Source organism: Oryctolagus cuniculus, chromosome 12 (assembly GCF_964237555.1).
Source record: "Oryctolagus cuniculus chromosome 12, mOryCun1.1, whole genome shotgun sequence".
Lineage (NCBI taxonomy): Eukaryota > Metazoa > Chordata > Mammalia > Lagomorpha > Leporidae > Oryctolagus > Oryctolagus cuniculus.
The window spans coordinates 40,902,446-40,918,252 of NC_091443.1; the positions used below are offsets into that span (position 1 = coordinate 40,902,446).

General features: G+C 53.0%; 1 long non-coding RNA gene and 2 other non-coding genes across 3 annotated transcripts; 2 read left to right on the plus strand and 1 right to left on the minus strand.

Annotated features, from left to right (window-relative positions):
• Positions 1 to 5,703: 5,703 nt before the first annotated feature.
• Positions 5,704 to 8,075, plus strand: LOC138844633 (uncharacterized). Its single transcript, XR_011380765.1, has 2 exons — positions 5,704 to 6,218; positions 6,688 to 8,075. It is a non-coding gene; the product is annotated as an uncharacterized lncRNA (long non-coding RNA).
• Positions 5,705 to 5,868, plus strand: LOC127483936 (U1 spliceosomal RNA). Its single transcript, XR_007910727.1, has one exon. It is a non-coding gene; the product is annotated as a U1 spliceosomal RNA (small nuclear RNA).
• Positions 8,076 to 8,463: 388 nt separating the features above from the next.
• Positions 8,464 to 8,627, minus strand: LOC127483947 (U1 spliceosomal RNA). The gene has a single exon (XR_007910738.1). It is a non-coding gene; the product is annotated as a U1 spliceosomal RNA (small nuclear RNA).
• Positions 8,628 to 15,807: the final 7,180 nt, after the last annotated feature.

The window sequence follows — 15,807 nt, forward strand, 5'->3', positions numbered from 1 at the left end:
GTACTGATCCCCCCGTGGGGCTCTACATGGATCTTATTTTTTTTCTGTTGACAATTTGATCACTATTCCAAACAGTGACTTGTTGGCGTCCGTAAATGCACAACGTGCCATGGGTACAGGTCGATTAGCAGGGAAAGCATGTTTTGGATAGTCTATGTCTAAGGTTTGTAACGTCTGGAGTAGCCTGTCCGCTGGCAGGTGATCGTCAACCTGTCCTGGGAAATTTATCATTAACGTTTGAAAGAGCGTGCTATTCTGCATCGATGTGTGGACAGTTCTAATTGTGATAGGGGTAGGGCCACTATGGCTCCGTGCTAAATTTCTCATTGGCATAATATCTTAATTTAAGTCCCATCATAAGGATGGCATCTACTTTGGTATCTATTTTACGACACTCGCTCCAGGCTATGCTCGCCCAAAAAAGTGGTCCGTGTTGTTGCCAAATAACTCCTAAGGGGGCCTTGAGGGTAGATATGGCTATGGCAAACAGAGGCACCTGAGAGTCACATCTAAAGGTTTTCAATGACACCTGGGTGTCGATCTTTTCTATAGTGAATTTGGCTGCTGGTGTCAATGTGATTTTTGAAGAAGGGCTGTTCCCCTTAGCCAGTAAATCGAACAGCAGTCTAAGCTCTGCAGGTGTTAAGGGAAGGAAGGGCTTCAGTCAATCGATTTGGCCGCACAGCTGCTGAAGTTGATTGAGTATTTATGCTTGACTTTTAGGTTCGGGCCCATTGGAGATATATGGGAGGAGATCTGATAACCCAAGAATTGAAAGGGAGGAAAATGTTGTACCTTTTCTGTGGCAATAGACAAATCCAGGAATTGTAAATTTCTTACTGTCTCACTTAGTAGCCTATATGTTCCCTGTTTCTTTGGTATCACAAGCAATGGGCGTGTTGTGAGGGCTAGTGGAGGGCTCTATGTGTCCCTTTTCCGATTGTTCCTGTACCAGTTCTCTAAGGACGCCAAGTTTGGGTTGTACTATTGGCCACTGCTCTACCCAGATGTGTCCTGTTTTTTCCCATTCGATGGGGATTGGCAAATTGGCTTTTGTATGAGGTGAGCAGTGGCCCCTAGAATCGGGGGTGAATCTTACTTGTAGGCGCTCCATTAAAGCTGCTGGCTCGTGGAGACTTGTGATCCGTAGTAAGGACCGCTTGCATTTGTGAGAGCACATCTCTCCCCCATAAGGCCATGGAAACCTCAGCAATCAGCGGAAAGATAGTTCCCATATCTCCACTGTCCTCTCGCCACGTTACAGGCGTGATGACCTGATCAGCCAATTTTAATCCTCCAACACCAATGTTGCATTTTTCTTGCGTCCCTAGCTTTCAAGACAGTGGCATCTGCCCCCGTATCAATTAAACCCACAAAGGCAATGTCATCTAAGTATAGGGTCAATTTTGGCCTCAGATTGAAGATAGGCATCGGCCAGTTAATGGTGGTGGGACTCCCTCTTACTTGCTGGGCTGAGGGCCGCCCCGCTGGGAGGTTAAAGGCTCGGTCTTGTAATCTTTGGCCCAATGAAAACCTTTTTTACATCTGGGACACAGCGTTTTGGGCTGGCCTCGTCTGTCAGCGTTTGGGCAGTTTCGCCGTAGGTGCCCTATTTCCTGACATCCCCAGCAAACTGGAGGGTCATTGGACTTCCTTGTGTTCAGTTTGTCAATGGCTGCAGTTAGGGCCTGTGTGGGTGTATCGGCAGGGTTTCCCTCCTGTGTGGCTACCACCTATTTAGAAAAGTCTTCATTACGGACTGGGGCGATTGCAGCTTTTGCCTCTTTGGTAGCACCTTCCCAAGCTAATTGTTCGACCAGATTGTCTTGATCGGGGCCAAGCGGTCATCTTTTCTCTACTGCCTCCGAGACTCTGGCAAGGAGATCGGGGAACCATTCGCCTGGGCCTTGAACTAGGTTTCTAAAGAGCTGGCTATAATTAGGAGGATTTATATTTTTTAAGGCTCTAAGTGCCTCTGACCTGATCAAAATAGACAGCTACCCCAATGCGGGCCTGTTCATGAGGATCTACGTAGGTGCCGCGGCCTGTAAGCATAGCAAAGGTGACTGCAATTCCATAGGCAGCATTAGTCCTCGCCACGGTTTCAGCCTCCTCCTCATCGGAGGCTCTCCACTGTAAACATTGCTTTGAGCAGTGTAACCCAGTCAAAATGAGTTTGAAGGTTCGCTGCCCGTTGTGTGAGCACCTGTTCAAAGTAGGGAGAGCCAGGGCCTGACTCTTGAGAAGCCTTTTTTAGCATAGCAGGGTCATTTACGGGCATTGGAGTCCAGGGCCTGAATTCTGCCTCCGCTCCTACATTAACGGGAAACGTGCGGGTGGGACGGGGTCTAGCGGCTGCCCTGAGAGCCTGCGGTGCCCGGGGACTGCCACCAATGTGGGGATCCTCACTGGGTGTGGATGGGATGACCTCGCGTGGGTTACTGCCTCCAGGTCGGCTGACCAGGCATTGCTACATTGTTTGCTACATTGTCATTTTCACTGTGGGAGCTCTCTCTCCCTAAGTCATCAACTGTTGCCTGTGAAGCAGAGGCCTGGAGTGACAGGCTCTCATCACTCACAGGTTCACTATGTCTGGTAATCTGTGTGCGCTTCTGAGAGGGGGGTATGTTTCCCATGTTTGAGCGCTTAAGAGCGGCGCGCCACGCCAACTCTAGCCAAAGGAAAGACACGCACAGCACTGCTGCCCTAACAAAGCAAATTCCTAGCACCTCAGCGGCTGATGGCTTCCTGCAGGGGGTTCCCTACGTTAGACTGACAGCGGTGTATCAGATCGTACGTATGCCCTGTGCGTAGCGGGGGACTTCCTTGATTCGTTAGGCAAGGCCGTATGCCCACACGGTGTCTCCGGAGCGTCACCTCTCTCGAGTGAGGGAAGGTGACTTGGTTCCGAATTCTGGGATGATCAGTCCCTTATGTGAATTCGCCGGGCGAACCGAAAGTAAAAGGAGGAGCCGAGAAGCGAGAGAAGCGACAAACACCGAGGGGCCCACTTACCTCGCCGACTCGACTCTCTCTCTCAGTCACGTTGGGGCGCCAGATGTTGCTGGAGGAGAGGAGGAGTGTGGTGAGGGCAAGAGGCGCGGAGTCACCACACAGACCCCGGGACTCGGGTGACAGTGGGCCCGAGGGGAGCAGCCCACAGACTCCTTTCTTTCAGTTGGTACAGCGGCTTAAATAGCCAAGGCAGCCAGTCCGGTCAAGGGGTGGCCTATGCCCTAGCCAATCACAGCCTGTTGCCAGGGGGGTTTCGAAGCCATTCCTGAGTAACTGAGCTTGCTTGCCAGCGGCCATCTTGGCATGGCCTTCTCATTTCACCACAGCCGCAATGGCCAGAGCTGCGCTGATCCGAAGCCGGGAGCCAGGAGCTCTTTCTGGGTCTCCCACGCGGGTGCAGGGGCCCAAGGACCTGAGCCATCTTCTGCCGCTTTCCCAGGCCATAGCGGAGAGCTGGACCAGAAGAGGAGCAGCCGGGACTGGAACCGGCGCCCATATGGGATGCCGGCCCCTGATAGGCTTATGCTTTAAATTTATATTTGCCCTTCTATGATTGGTTAAAGTATAGGGTCCGAGCCGCTAGGGTGTAGGAGCCACACTGCAGGGTTTCAGGATGTTATCAGTCACCTTCACTGCCTGATAAGACACCTGGAACTAACTTTGGGTATTGCCCTACTACCTGCTCATTGGCCGTTGCTAGCGGACTTTATCGCAAGGGGAGCTTATTATGTTGTTGGGGTTTTTGTTTGTTTGTTTGTTTGAACAGGCAGAGTGGACAGTGAGAGAGAGAAACGTCTTCCTTTGCCGTTGGTTCACCCTCCAATGGCCGCCAGGTACTTCTCCTGGTCTCCCATGGGGTGCAGGGCCCAAGCACTTGGGCCATCCTCCACTGCACTTCCCCGGCCACAGCAGAGAGCTGGCCTGGAAGAGGGGCAACCGGGACAGAATCCGGTGCCCCGACCGGGACTAGAACCCGGTGTCCCGGCGCCGCAAGGTGGAGGATTAGCCTAGTGAGCCGCGGCGCCGGCAAGCTTATTGTTCTTTTAGGCGCTTTTGGCTTAGGGTTCCGGGCCCGGTCAGGCCCAAGTTACGAGATGGAGGCCTGGTCTAAAACAGCGGCGCCTTGATGCAGGCTCAGGTCTCTCACAGAGAGGCAGGAATCCCCGAGAAGCTCCTTGAGCGTCCTTGAGCCTGTCCGAGCCAGCGCGTGAGTTGTCGAGGCGCTGGCCGAGGAGAGCGTGTCCCACCCACCTCCCGCCCCGCGCGCCCACGCCGGGACGGCCGAGCTGGGCCCCTACACACCGCCGCGTCCGCGTCCGCGGCGATTACTCTGAACACCATGGGCCTGAAGCCCCGCGTGCGCGCTCCCGCCGCAGTCCCCCACCCTCCGCCCTGGCCTCCCGCCCGGCTCCTGCTCTCCCCGTAGAGGAACCCGACCGTTTACAGGCGCCAGGAGAAGGCGAGACGAGGCGAGGACCCTGCTTTTCTCAGCCCGGCTCCTCTGCCTATTTCCGTCCTCAGCCTAGCTTCAACCCGCATCATGCTGCCCGGAAGCTGCAAGCCCCCTGACTGGCCTCCCTGCTTTCACCCTTGCAGCCAGGTGATGACGGGGGTGGCGGTGCGTGCTGGCGTGCTGTCGTCAAAACCCGGCTGACTCGGGTTTAGGGCCGTGCGATGGTCTACAAGACCCTGGGGATCGTCCCCCAACCCCACCGCCTCGCGGACTTGAGTTTCGTGCACCTGTCCTGGATGTCGAGGCCGGGGCAGGGTGGGGCTGTCTCACCTGGGCCTCCGCTGCAGCAGGCTTTGCTCTGAGCCGGGGGCGGGATGCCCCACGCAGGACCAAGCCCCTGGCCGCTGCAGGTCTCTCCCCACACGATTTTCTCACGGCGGCCCCCCGATGTAGCACCTCGGCCGGCCTTTTCGGGGACTCCCCAGCCCCCTCTCCCGCGCCCCGCCCCACTAGGAAGTGACCCCAAGAGGCCTTTTCGCCCCCAGACGCCCCAGCGCTGGGCACGGGGGACGTCGGCGCCCCCGAGCTCGGAACCGGCCGAAAGGGCGCGGGGCTCACCCCGGCGCGGCGCGGGCTGCGGTGTCCGGGGCTCTCCCTCTCCCCTTTCCAACTCGGGGTCCGCGCGCCTTCGGGCGTTCGTAGCGGCCGAGGAGGCCCCCGGTCCTGCGCCGCGGTGTCCCCGTCCCCGGCTCTCGCGGACGCGGCCCGGCCTGAACGTCCCCCGGGACCAGGCTTTCTCGGAGGGTTCGGGTCCTGGGAGCCGAGCCGGCACCGGCGAGCACAGAGCGCGGGCGCAGGTTTCCTTTCTGCCCCCTGCGTCCCCGTGCCCGCCCGGCGGCGGGGTCCCCGTCTTCGCGGGTCTGCGCTTCAGGCCCCAGATGCCGGGCCCAAGGGCTCCCCGCTAGCGCCTTAGCAGGTGGCCAGGCGGGTGGGCGGGGACGTCACCACACGGGGCGTGGCGCATGCAGATGAGAGGCGCGCGCAGAGGCTGCCGGTCGTGCGGGGTCCGGGCCTCCGAGCCCCGCGTGGGCAGCACGGCGGGGGCGTTCGTGGGGTTCCCGAGGGGCAGGAGGACGGGCGGGGCCGGGAGGGGCCGAGGGCCGCGTGCGGAAAGTGACCGTGCGCTGAGAGTGGGGCGGGCGCGAGGGTGTCTGGCGGGTGGGGGGGCGGCAACTCATACTTACCTGGCAGGGGAGATACCATGATCACGAAGGTGGTTTTCCCAGGGCGAGGCTTATCCATTGCACTCCGGATGTGCTGACCCCTGCGATTTCCCCAAATGTGGGAAACTCGACTGCATAATTTGTGGTAGTGGGGGACTGCGTTCGCGCTCTCCCCTGGCAATTGTTGTTCCAAAAACAGGTTCTTTTCTTGGCTTCGCCGGGGTGTTTCAGTACCTCTGTGGACCTGGGCTGTGCGTGTACTGTTCGGCGGCCGTGTCTGCGTTCAAAGTGTCACGGCGTGGGGTGGGTGTGGCGCGTGGAATTCCGCGTTCAGGGACATCTCCTTTGCAAACAGCGGTTCCGGAGAAGCCTCACTCACGTCGCAGGCGCAGTAGCACGGAACCTGCACAGGCGCTTTACCCGGCTGTCTCCGCGTTTGAAAGGCCACGCCTCCCGCGCTGTGTGAACTGTCCAGTGCACTGGACGCGCACAGTGGGACTGCTACACGGAGTCACCCGCGTAACAAGGTAGAGGGCAGGACAGCTCTGGATCGCTCTAAGGGGCGCCGGGGGTGTGCTGGTGTGGCACAGCGGGTTACACCTGTTGCCTGGGCTTCTGTCAGCTGAACTGCGCCCTGAGACGGCACAAGTGGTCATAGGACACGCGGGAGGCCTGGATGGAGTCCCTGGATCCTGGCTCTGGCCTGGCACAACCCTGGCAGTTGCAGGTGTCTGGTCTAACGGGCCTCTCCCTCTCAGCCCACAGACCCCCCCCCCCACACACACACACACACACACTGGTTTCACATGAGAGGCATAAATCCAACTTTTTTTTTTTTTTCTTCCCCTTTCCTTTTTGTTGCCGTGATAACAAAATAAATCGGGGGAGAAGTTTAAGCCTTTGAAGGACCCAGGTACTTGTCGGGGCCCACGGCACCCATTAACTGAGAAATATGCTATTTGGTCTGCAGCCTAATAGCAATTTTATCTATTTTAGTGACGGAGAGAGGTCTTCTATCCACTGGTTCGCTGCACATGTCCACAATGGCGGTGGGCCAAGCCAGGCCGAAGCCAGGAGCTTCTTCCCGGTCTCCCACGTGGGCTGCAGGAGCCCAAGTACTTGGGCCATCCTCCACTGCCTTTCCCAGGTGCGCCGGCAGGGGGCCGCATGGGAAGGGGAGCTGCCGGGACTTGAACTGTCGCCCATATGGGACGCAGGCTCTCCCCTCAACGCCACAACACCGGGCCCCCCTGATCGCAGCTTTCGAGGTAGACTTCCACTAGTGGCTCATTTAATTTTTATGATACTGATACAACAAGCAGAAAGATTTTTCCAATTTTGGAATCCCCACGGTGGAGGAAATGACGATAGCTGAGTGACTTCAAAAACTTACTCTTTAAGAGCTGGGGACCCAACCAGAGGATCTGCCCAGCCATCACCGTGCAGACTGTCTCCTCTCTGCAAAAGCTGGATCCCACTATCCAACACTACCCTCCCCCAAACCGTCGACCCTGATTTTGGATTTCCTCATTTCGGTTTTCTCGTTCTGTGCGGTAGGTAGACAAGTTCATCTGCAAAATCAAGGTGATGCCCACACTGTGCGCTTTGTAACACTTTTCCTGCAGCTGACACAGCAAGCCCTCCCTCAGCAGTTCACTCCAGTTTGGCAGTATTGCAGTTATGTCCCGGGAAGCCTTGAATCCCTGTGAAACCAGGCGGCGGCACATCGTGCTCTGGAGTTCAGAGGCTAGCAACTAATCCTCTGTGTTTTGCATGATGATGGGCCCCTCTGGTTGGACTGAGTTCTCTTAACTTTTCCGGTACACGATAAGAAAACAGGAGAGTTCCCACACCCTTGGCCCCAAGTATGGAATTTTGCCACAAACGCTGGACATGAAGTGGAAACAAGAAGGAATTTGGATGCAGCCGCTAGAGGGACAGAAGAGCAAGCAGAACCGGAGAGCAGAGCTTTGCGAATTCAGTCGGGAACGTTTATGTACTTCCCTGTCATCCTCGTTATAAGTCTGTTTAGTGGTCAACTGTGTCTCGGATTCACATGGCTCCCAGAATGAGTACCCTTCTGAAAAACCACCTCCCGGGGTCGGCACTATGGTGTAGTGGGTTTAAGCTCTGCCTGCAGCGCCGGCATCCCATATGGGCGCCAGCTCGAGTCCCGGCTGCTCCACTTCCGAGCCTGGGAAAGTAGTAGAAGATGGCCCAAGTCCTCGGGCCCCCGCAGCGCACGGTGGGAGACCCGGAAGAAGCTCCTGGCTCCGGATCAGCCTAGCTCCGGCCCTGCGGCCATTTGGGGAGTGGACCGGTGGATGGAAGACCTCTAGCCCCCCTCGCCCCTCCTCGCTTCACTCTGCACTTAAAATAAGAAACTTAAAATACACACATCCTCCCTTATATTTATTTCAAAAAATCAGTAGCGGAAAATTTTACTCGCTTCTGTAAGCATTTTTCCCGGTGGTGGTGAGCTCCGGGGAAGCAGGCCTGCGCACAAAAAAGATTTTAATTAAGCATCGCTGGAGGGAAGCTGTGTCGTGAGGTCGACCTCACACAATCCCTAGGCTGCGCCTAAAAATGCAGTCATGAACGAAGTTGTTCCCACGAGAGTGCTGGTTGCGCCGCGTCGCGCCACAACTCAGTTAATACCTACAACCGCAGCACTCGTCTTGACCCTCCGCGCATCCTGCAGAAGCAGCCTGTGCTTCGGCGTCAACCCAGTCATTTCCCAGCGAAACACTATTTTTAGCAACCGCAGAAAACCAGGGGAGAGCGCGAACGCAGTCCCCCACTACCACAAATTATGCAGTCGAGTTTCCCACATTTGGGGAAATCGCAGGGGTCAGCACATCCGGAGTGCAATGGATAAGCCTCGCCCTGGGAAAACCACCTTCGTGATCATGGTATCTCCCCTGCCAGGTAAGTATGAGTCGCTCGGCCCGGCCCAGCCCACACCCTCGCGCCCGCCCCACTCTCAGCGCACGGTCACTTTCCGCACGCGGCCCTCGGCCCCTCCCGGCCCCGCCCGCCCCCCTGCCCCTCGGGAACCCCACGAACGCCCCCGCCGTGCTGCCCACGCGGGGCTCGGGGGCCCGGACCCCGCACGACCGGCAGCCTCTGCGCGCGCCTCTCATCTGCATACGCCCCGCCTTCTCTCCGCGGCCCCGCCCCGCTCTCCCCAGCCGGAGGGGCGCGGGGCGGGCTGGAGCCCGCCGAGCGCGTCCCCTCTCGTCCCTCTCGTCCCTCTCGTCCCCCTCCTCCCCTCTCCTCCCCTCTCGGAGCCCGAGGCTCGAAAGTAGAAGCGGCTGGATTTCCTCGCCGGCTCCGTCCGACTTCGCCCCCGGGGAAGGAGCCGCAGCCCCGCGCGGCGGCCCTCCCGACGCTGCCCCGGGTGGCCTCTCCCTCGGCTGCCCTCTGGCCGGCGGAGCGCGGTCTGTCCGCGGAAACGAGGGTCGGACCGAGAGACCCGCGAGGCCGGGCGGGAGCAGGGTGCCGCGCCAGTGCCGGGCACCCACGGCTTCTCTGAGAAGCCGTGGGAGAAAGCAGATCCCAGCTAGCAGCGCTCACTGTGTGCTCCTGTGTCTCTCTTGTCTGGTCTGCGTATGTTTTGGAGAGGCGGGGTGAAGGTGTCTTGTCTCCCTTAGGACAAGGCCCTTGCCTTCCATAATTCAGCCAAAAGTTTGCCATGTTCTGTACTTGCTGTTCCGAATATAACACCATGTGCCCTAGCAGCAAGCTGCATGGTAAGCATTGCAGCAGGGACTCGAACTGGCATTCGGATTTGGGATGCTGCGGTAACCCACTGCACCACAGGGGCCACCCACCTGCCAAACCCCTCCCCCCACTTCACAGTCTGGGCTCACCCTTTTGTTTTTAAATTTTTCATTTATTTGAAAGGCAGAGCATCAGAGTGACACACACACACAGATCTGCCATCTGCTGTTCACTGCCCAGTGGCTACCAACGGTAGGATGTGCCATGTCGAAGCCAGGCTCCTGAAACTCCATCTGGATCTCCTTTGTGGGAGCAGGAGCCCAAACACTACATCGTTTGCCGATGCCTCCCATGTGCGTTAGCCGACGTTTGATGGGCAGTGGAGCAGCCGGACTTTAACCAGCACTCAGGTGGGATGTGGGCATCTCAGGCAGCCACTTAAACCTGTTGTGCCACATTGCCAACCCCTAAATATTGCTTTTCTAATTCCCTCACTCATACATTTTGATTAGCCCTCTACTGTGTTACCAAAACCTTGGTCCCTTGGGGCCAGTGCTGTGGCAGCAGCAGGTTAACGCCCTGGCCTGAAGCGCCGGCATCCCATATGGGCGCAGGTTCGAGACCCGGCTGCTCTACTTCCGATCCAGCTCTCTGCTATAGCCTAGGAAAGCAGTGGAAGATGGCCCAAGTCCTTGGGCCCCTGCACCCGGGTGGGAGACCTGGAAGAAGTTCCTGGATCCTGGCCTCAGATCGGCACAAGGATCGGCACAAACCGAGTCTTCCAACTTTGAGGCTTCCAGGATCCCTGGAACTCTCAAAGGATGAGACTCTGAACTTGTTAAAATAACAGCTGTTTGAGTCAATTCAAATTATGTAAAGTGCATTACAATGTTGTAAATGATGTCAGACCTATGTTGTATTCATGTTTTTGCTTTCCAGCTAAAGTGGTCTTATAAAAATGAGAGTAAATTCTGTGTATACAAGCCTTTATGTTCTTAACTAAAGTAAGTCAATACAGATTGGTTCAGAAAATTGGGTTAATCCAAACGCCCTTCAGTTTGTTTGGGTCCCTTGCTCAGTTTTACGTGTCTTTTATATGCATTAAACTTGTTTCTTTTAAAGATGAAGATTTTTTCAAAGTTGTAAACATGCACTAGTGCACACGTTTGCTGTTCAGGAGGTGTCATCCTTATTAGTTACTTAAAAGCGTGGAAATGTAATTTTGATTTTTAATTCAGATAACAGTGTGCTATTTATTCATTAATATCTCAGTGTTTTAAGTCATCTAGACATTGGTGCTAAGTAAAACATGGGAAAATGAGACTGAGCTTGTTAGCATGCGTTCTCATAGGTTGTCCATACATGACAATTCAAGACTATGTAAAAGGAACTACGGGTGTAAGTTTCAGAAGGTGTGAGCAAATCACAAAAAGTTTTAAAAAGTTTACGATTTTAAAATATTGTTTACAGGGTTTTCTATAAGTTCAGTGTTAATACCAAAATTACACTGACCTAAAGTTGAAGTCTGATCTTCTGTTACAACAATGTTTTGTTTTGTTTTGTTTTGTTTTGTTTTTAAGTGTACTAATGTTAGTAAATATCTGGAAATGGTCTCAATCGCAAATCTTAAAATCTGTTTTTGCAAAAACTGCAACGTCTCTTTTTGACAGTGTCTGCCCAATTGGTTACTCTGCCATTTCTAGAGTTAGGTCCTGTAAGCTCTTTTCGACTCTGTTAAATAGTTCTGAGTTATGTGATGATTTCGTGTGCTAATTCATATGTTCAAGGTTTTTATTTCTGGTTTATTCGAAAACAAGAGACATAGAATTCATGTTCTGCCAAAGTAATCTATTGTGTACTGTTTCTGTTAAGTTCAGATTGATGAAAAGCATTAAGTCTTAAAAAGTTGCGTTAAATATCGTTATGACTAGATCTGGTCTAAAAGTGTCAGCCGGTGCTGCGGCTCACTTGGCTAATCCTCCGCCTGCAGTGCCGGCACCCCAGGTTCTAGTCCCGGTTGGGACTCTGGATTCTGTCCCGGTTGCTCCTCTTCCAGGCCAGCTCTCTGCTGTGGCCAGGGAAGTGCAGTGGAGGATGGCCCAAGTGCTTGGGCCCTCACCCCATGGGAGACCAGGAGAGGCACCTGGCTCCTGGCTTCAGATCGGCACAGTGCACTGGCTGCAGCAGCCATTTGGGGGGTGAACCAACAGAAAAAGGAAGACCTTTCTCTCTGTCTCTCTCTCACCGTCTAACTCTGCCTGGTGAAAAAAAAAAAAAAAAGAATAAAGGAAAAAGAAAGAAAGAAAAAAGAAAAAAATAGAAAGCCCCAGACCAAAAACAAAAAAGCAGACCTGCCTCAGTGAAAGGGACACTAGTCTTGAGATTCAGATGTCTGCTGCCTCCTCGTGTATTGATATATTAATAACTTTATTCTGTCCTTTTACCATCAAACTTTTTTATTTTTGACAGGCAGAGTGGACAGTGAGAGAGAGACAGAGAGAAAGGTCTTCCTTTGCCGTTGGATCACCCTCCAATGGCTGCCGCGGCTGGCGCACCGCGCTGATCAGATGGCAGGAGCAAGGTGCTTCTCCTGGTCTCCCATGGGGTGCAGGGCCCAAGCACTTGGCCATCCTCCACTGCACTCCCTGGCCACAGCAGAGAGCTGGCCTGGAAGAGGGGCAACTGGGACAAAAATCTGGCACCCCAACCAGGACTAGAACCCGGTGTGCCGGCGCCACATGCGGAGGATTAGCCTATTGAGCAGCAGCGCTGGCCACTATCAAACTTTGTTCTTTGATTTGGTACCAGGTGTAGGGACCAAGGTTTTGTTTTTGGTTTTGTTTGTTTTTTGTTTGTTTTTTTTTGTTTTTTAATATTTATTTATTTATTTGTAAGTCAGAGTTACACAGAGAGAGGAGAGGCAGAGAGAGAGAAAGAGAGAGGTCTTCCATCTGATGGTTCACTCCCCTGTTGACCACAACGCCGGAGCCGTGCTGATTGGAAGCCAAGAGCCAGGAGCTTCTTCCAGGTTTCCTACGTGGGTTCAGGGGCCCAAGTGTTACTGGAGAACTGCAGAGTTCTTGCCTTTGCACAAGAAAGAATTCAGGGCTGGCGCCACGGCTAACTAGGCTAATCCTCCGTCTTGCGGCACCGGTACACCGGGTTCTAGTCCCGGTCAGGGTGCCGGATTCTGTCCCAGTTGCCCCTCTTCCAGGCCAGCTCTCTGCTATGGCCAGGGAGTGCAGTGGAGGATGGCCCAAGTGCTTGGGCCCTGCACCCCATGGGATACCAGGATAAGTACCTGGCTCCTGCCATTGGATCAGCGCGGTGTGCCGGCCGCAGCGCACCAGCCGTGGCAGCCATTGGAGGGTGAACCAACAGCAAAGGAAGACCTTTCTCTCTCTCTCTCTCTCTCTCTCTCTCTCACTGTCCACTCTGCCTGTCAAAAAATAAAAATAAAAAAATAAAAAAAATTTTTAAAAATTTAAAAAAAAAAAAAAGAAAGAAAGAATTCAGGCATGAGACAGAGAGTAAGTGGAAAGGAAATAGCAAAGTTTATTAGGGCAGGAACATCCATAAGAACAGGTGGGCACCTCTCCAGACAGAACGTGAGAGAGAGTGCCCAGTCACTCAGACTGGGGGTGAGAGGGGTTACATGGTTGAGTGGAGAGAATACACCTGGGCAGGCCAGGCGGGCAGCTCAGCAGAAAGCAGAGGGCTGAGCACGCAGTCTGGTTGAGGCTGGGGTTTTTTAAGGGGATGGGTCTTGTCTTCCCACATCTTCTTCTCCTGGAACAAAGGACTTTTTGGATGTAAGTACTAAAAATTCCTTTCTGAGTTTTCCCCCTGAAGTTATCAGACAGGAGGAAGCCTGGCTGGCGTCTCCCTGGGTTAGGGGAAGGATGAGCAGGACCCCCTGGAAGATCAGGATCTGGGGCAGGATGTTTGAAGTGCAGATCCTGGGCTGCACCTGGAAGGTTATCAGGATAATTCTGAGATGCATATGCTGGACCTAGATGTCTCCTTATGCCTTTGTCACACACACATAAGCTCATATCTGACTTCCTACCTAACATTCCCCCCTCAAGAGGAATACCCAAAATTATTTTTGGGATAATGGGTGGAGTTCTGTCTTCTGTAGCTTCTTCAAAGCTGACACGTGGGTGTTGAGAAGGAAATGGGTATTTCCTCTCGCTGTCTGTCCTATGGTTGCAACAGTGGCCTTGGAATGACTGTCCTGCTTGGTCCAGAGGGCTGCTCAGGTCATCCAATGGAATGGGCTAGAAGCCTTGTCTGACAACCATTTGGAGTTCAGCAGCTTTTATTCTGTTGGAGATAAAATGAACAAGGGCATTGAAAACACACAGTCCAAAGAGAAGCATCAAGATTACAGAAGTTAGAGGGCCAAGGAGAGGAAATAGCCAGGATTTCCATGACCAGATGTCAGGCCAGAAATCCCAGCCCTGCTTGGCCTGCTCCTGGAGCTCTTTGGCTTTGTCCAGGAAAGTACGAATTTGGGTTTGTACCTGTCCAGTCTGATTTACCCAGAAACAACATCTTCCTGGAACATGGCACAGATATCTCCCTGAGTGGCAGTTAGGATATCCAATATTTTTTATTTCATAACCTTTTGTGAGTTCCATACACCCTCTTCAACTTACCTGAAACATTCCATCATTTCCATTCCAGTCTAGAGTAAACTAGACGTCAGGATGAAGTCATTCCTACAAGCCATGTCCTTTCTTTATTCAAAAGAACTCTTTCCTTCTTAACCTTCCTTACCAAGAACACTCTTTCCTTCTTAACCTTTCTTACCAAGTGCACATTTCTGTACTTGTGTTGTTTTCCGTAGTCTGGTTGGCTCTTTCTACCTTACCGGAAGACAGAGGTCTCCATGCAGAGTGAAGGTGCCCAGTTATTCCTAGGGCCTTACAAATCCCTTGTATAATCTGAGAGATGAAGGAAGGCCCACTGTCACTTTGTAAAGATTTTGGGAGACCAAAGCGTGGAATAACTTCCTTCAGAAGTTCAGGAGAATTTTGGTCACTTCCTGAGCTCTTTCAGTTCGGTTGGGCGGCTTCTACCCATCCAGTAAAGGTGTCTATAAGTACAAACAGGTACCTATCTATTTGCCAGCCTTCCCCAGGTAAGATCCCTTTCACTGCATAGGGTTAATTAAAAGTGGAGGTTGAGACCCCTGGGAGTTATTTTCTCTTGTCCTTACCTAGTTCTAGAGCTCTAGTTAAGGCAATCAGTTCTGCTAACTGAGCAGAAATTCCTGAGGGCAGAGCAGAGCTTCAGTAGCGTGCCATGCTGTAACTATTGCATACCCTGAGAAGCCGGTCCCATCTCAGACAACGCTGCTTCCATCTGTGAACCAAACTCCATCTGCGTTAGTCAGGGGGCTGTCTTTTGGGTCCTTCTGCTGACATAGATCAAGTCTATAGCCTCAGTACAGGAGTGGAGGGGACTACTTTCCCCTGGAACTGGCATCAAGGTAGCTGGATTTAAAGTGGAGCAATGCATTATTTTTACCTGAGGGTTTTCTAGAAGGAGGACCTGATATTTTAATATTCTACTATCTGTGAGCCAGTGAGAGCCCTTTTTCTCTAATAGAGAATTTATTTGATGTGAGGTATAAAGGACGATATCTTGTCCCAATGTAATTTTACATGCCTCCTCTGTCAGCAAGGCAGCTGCTGCTATTATCCTTAGGCAGTAAGGCCATCCTTGTGCAACCATGTCTAAGGTTTTAGAAAAGTAGGCCATGGGTTGCTTAACAGGTCCCAGATCCTGAGTTAGCACTCCTAAGGTGACTCCCTGATTCCCAGTGATATACAGCTGGTAGGGTTTCTCTGGGTTTGGCAGTCCTGGGGGCTTTAGTCATAGCATCCGTTAGCTGAGCAGAGGCTGTGGTTTGCTCTTTCTTCCAAAGGAGGGGGCTCTGCTTTGGCTCCCTGTCGAGAACCTGGTTTAGGAACTGTGCTATCTGTTACATGTTAGGGAAAAGCTGGGACTGCCTGAAGTTTGCAGAAGTAGGAGTTTGCTGCATGGCCCATATCCTCTCTGGGGCAGGTTTTTTCTCCCCAGGGATGAGGATAAGGGTTAAATAATCAACACTCTAATGGACTGGCTATGCTCTTTTTTTTCCTTTGGATATCTAGTAGCTAGTTTTGCTAGGAAGTTAAGCCAATGTACAAGACTAGAGTCTCAGGCTGGGGAAGAAAACAGACTAGCAAATCATTTACATTTAATCATCTACATTTTAGATTATTGTGCACCCCCTCAAGAGATAGGCCCATTAAGTGAGGAGCTGTCCAAATAGGTGCAGGACTATAAGTTAGCTGTTTTTTTTGTTTTTGTTTTGTTTGTTTGTTTGTTTTTTAGTAACTG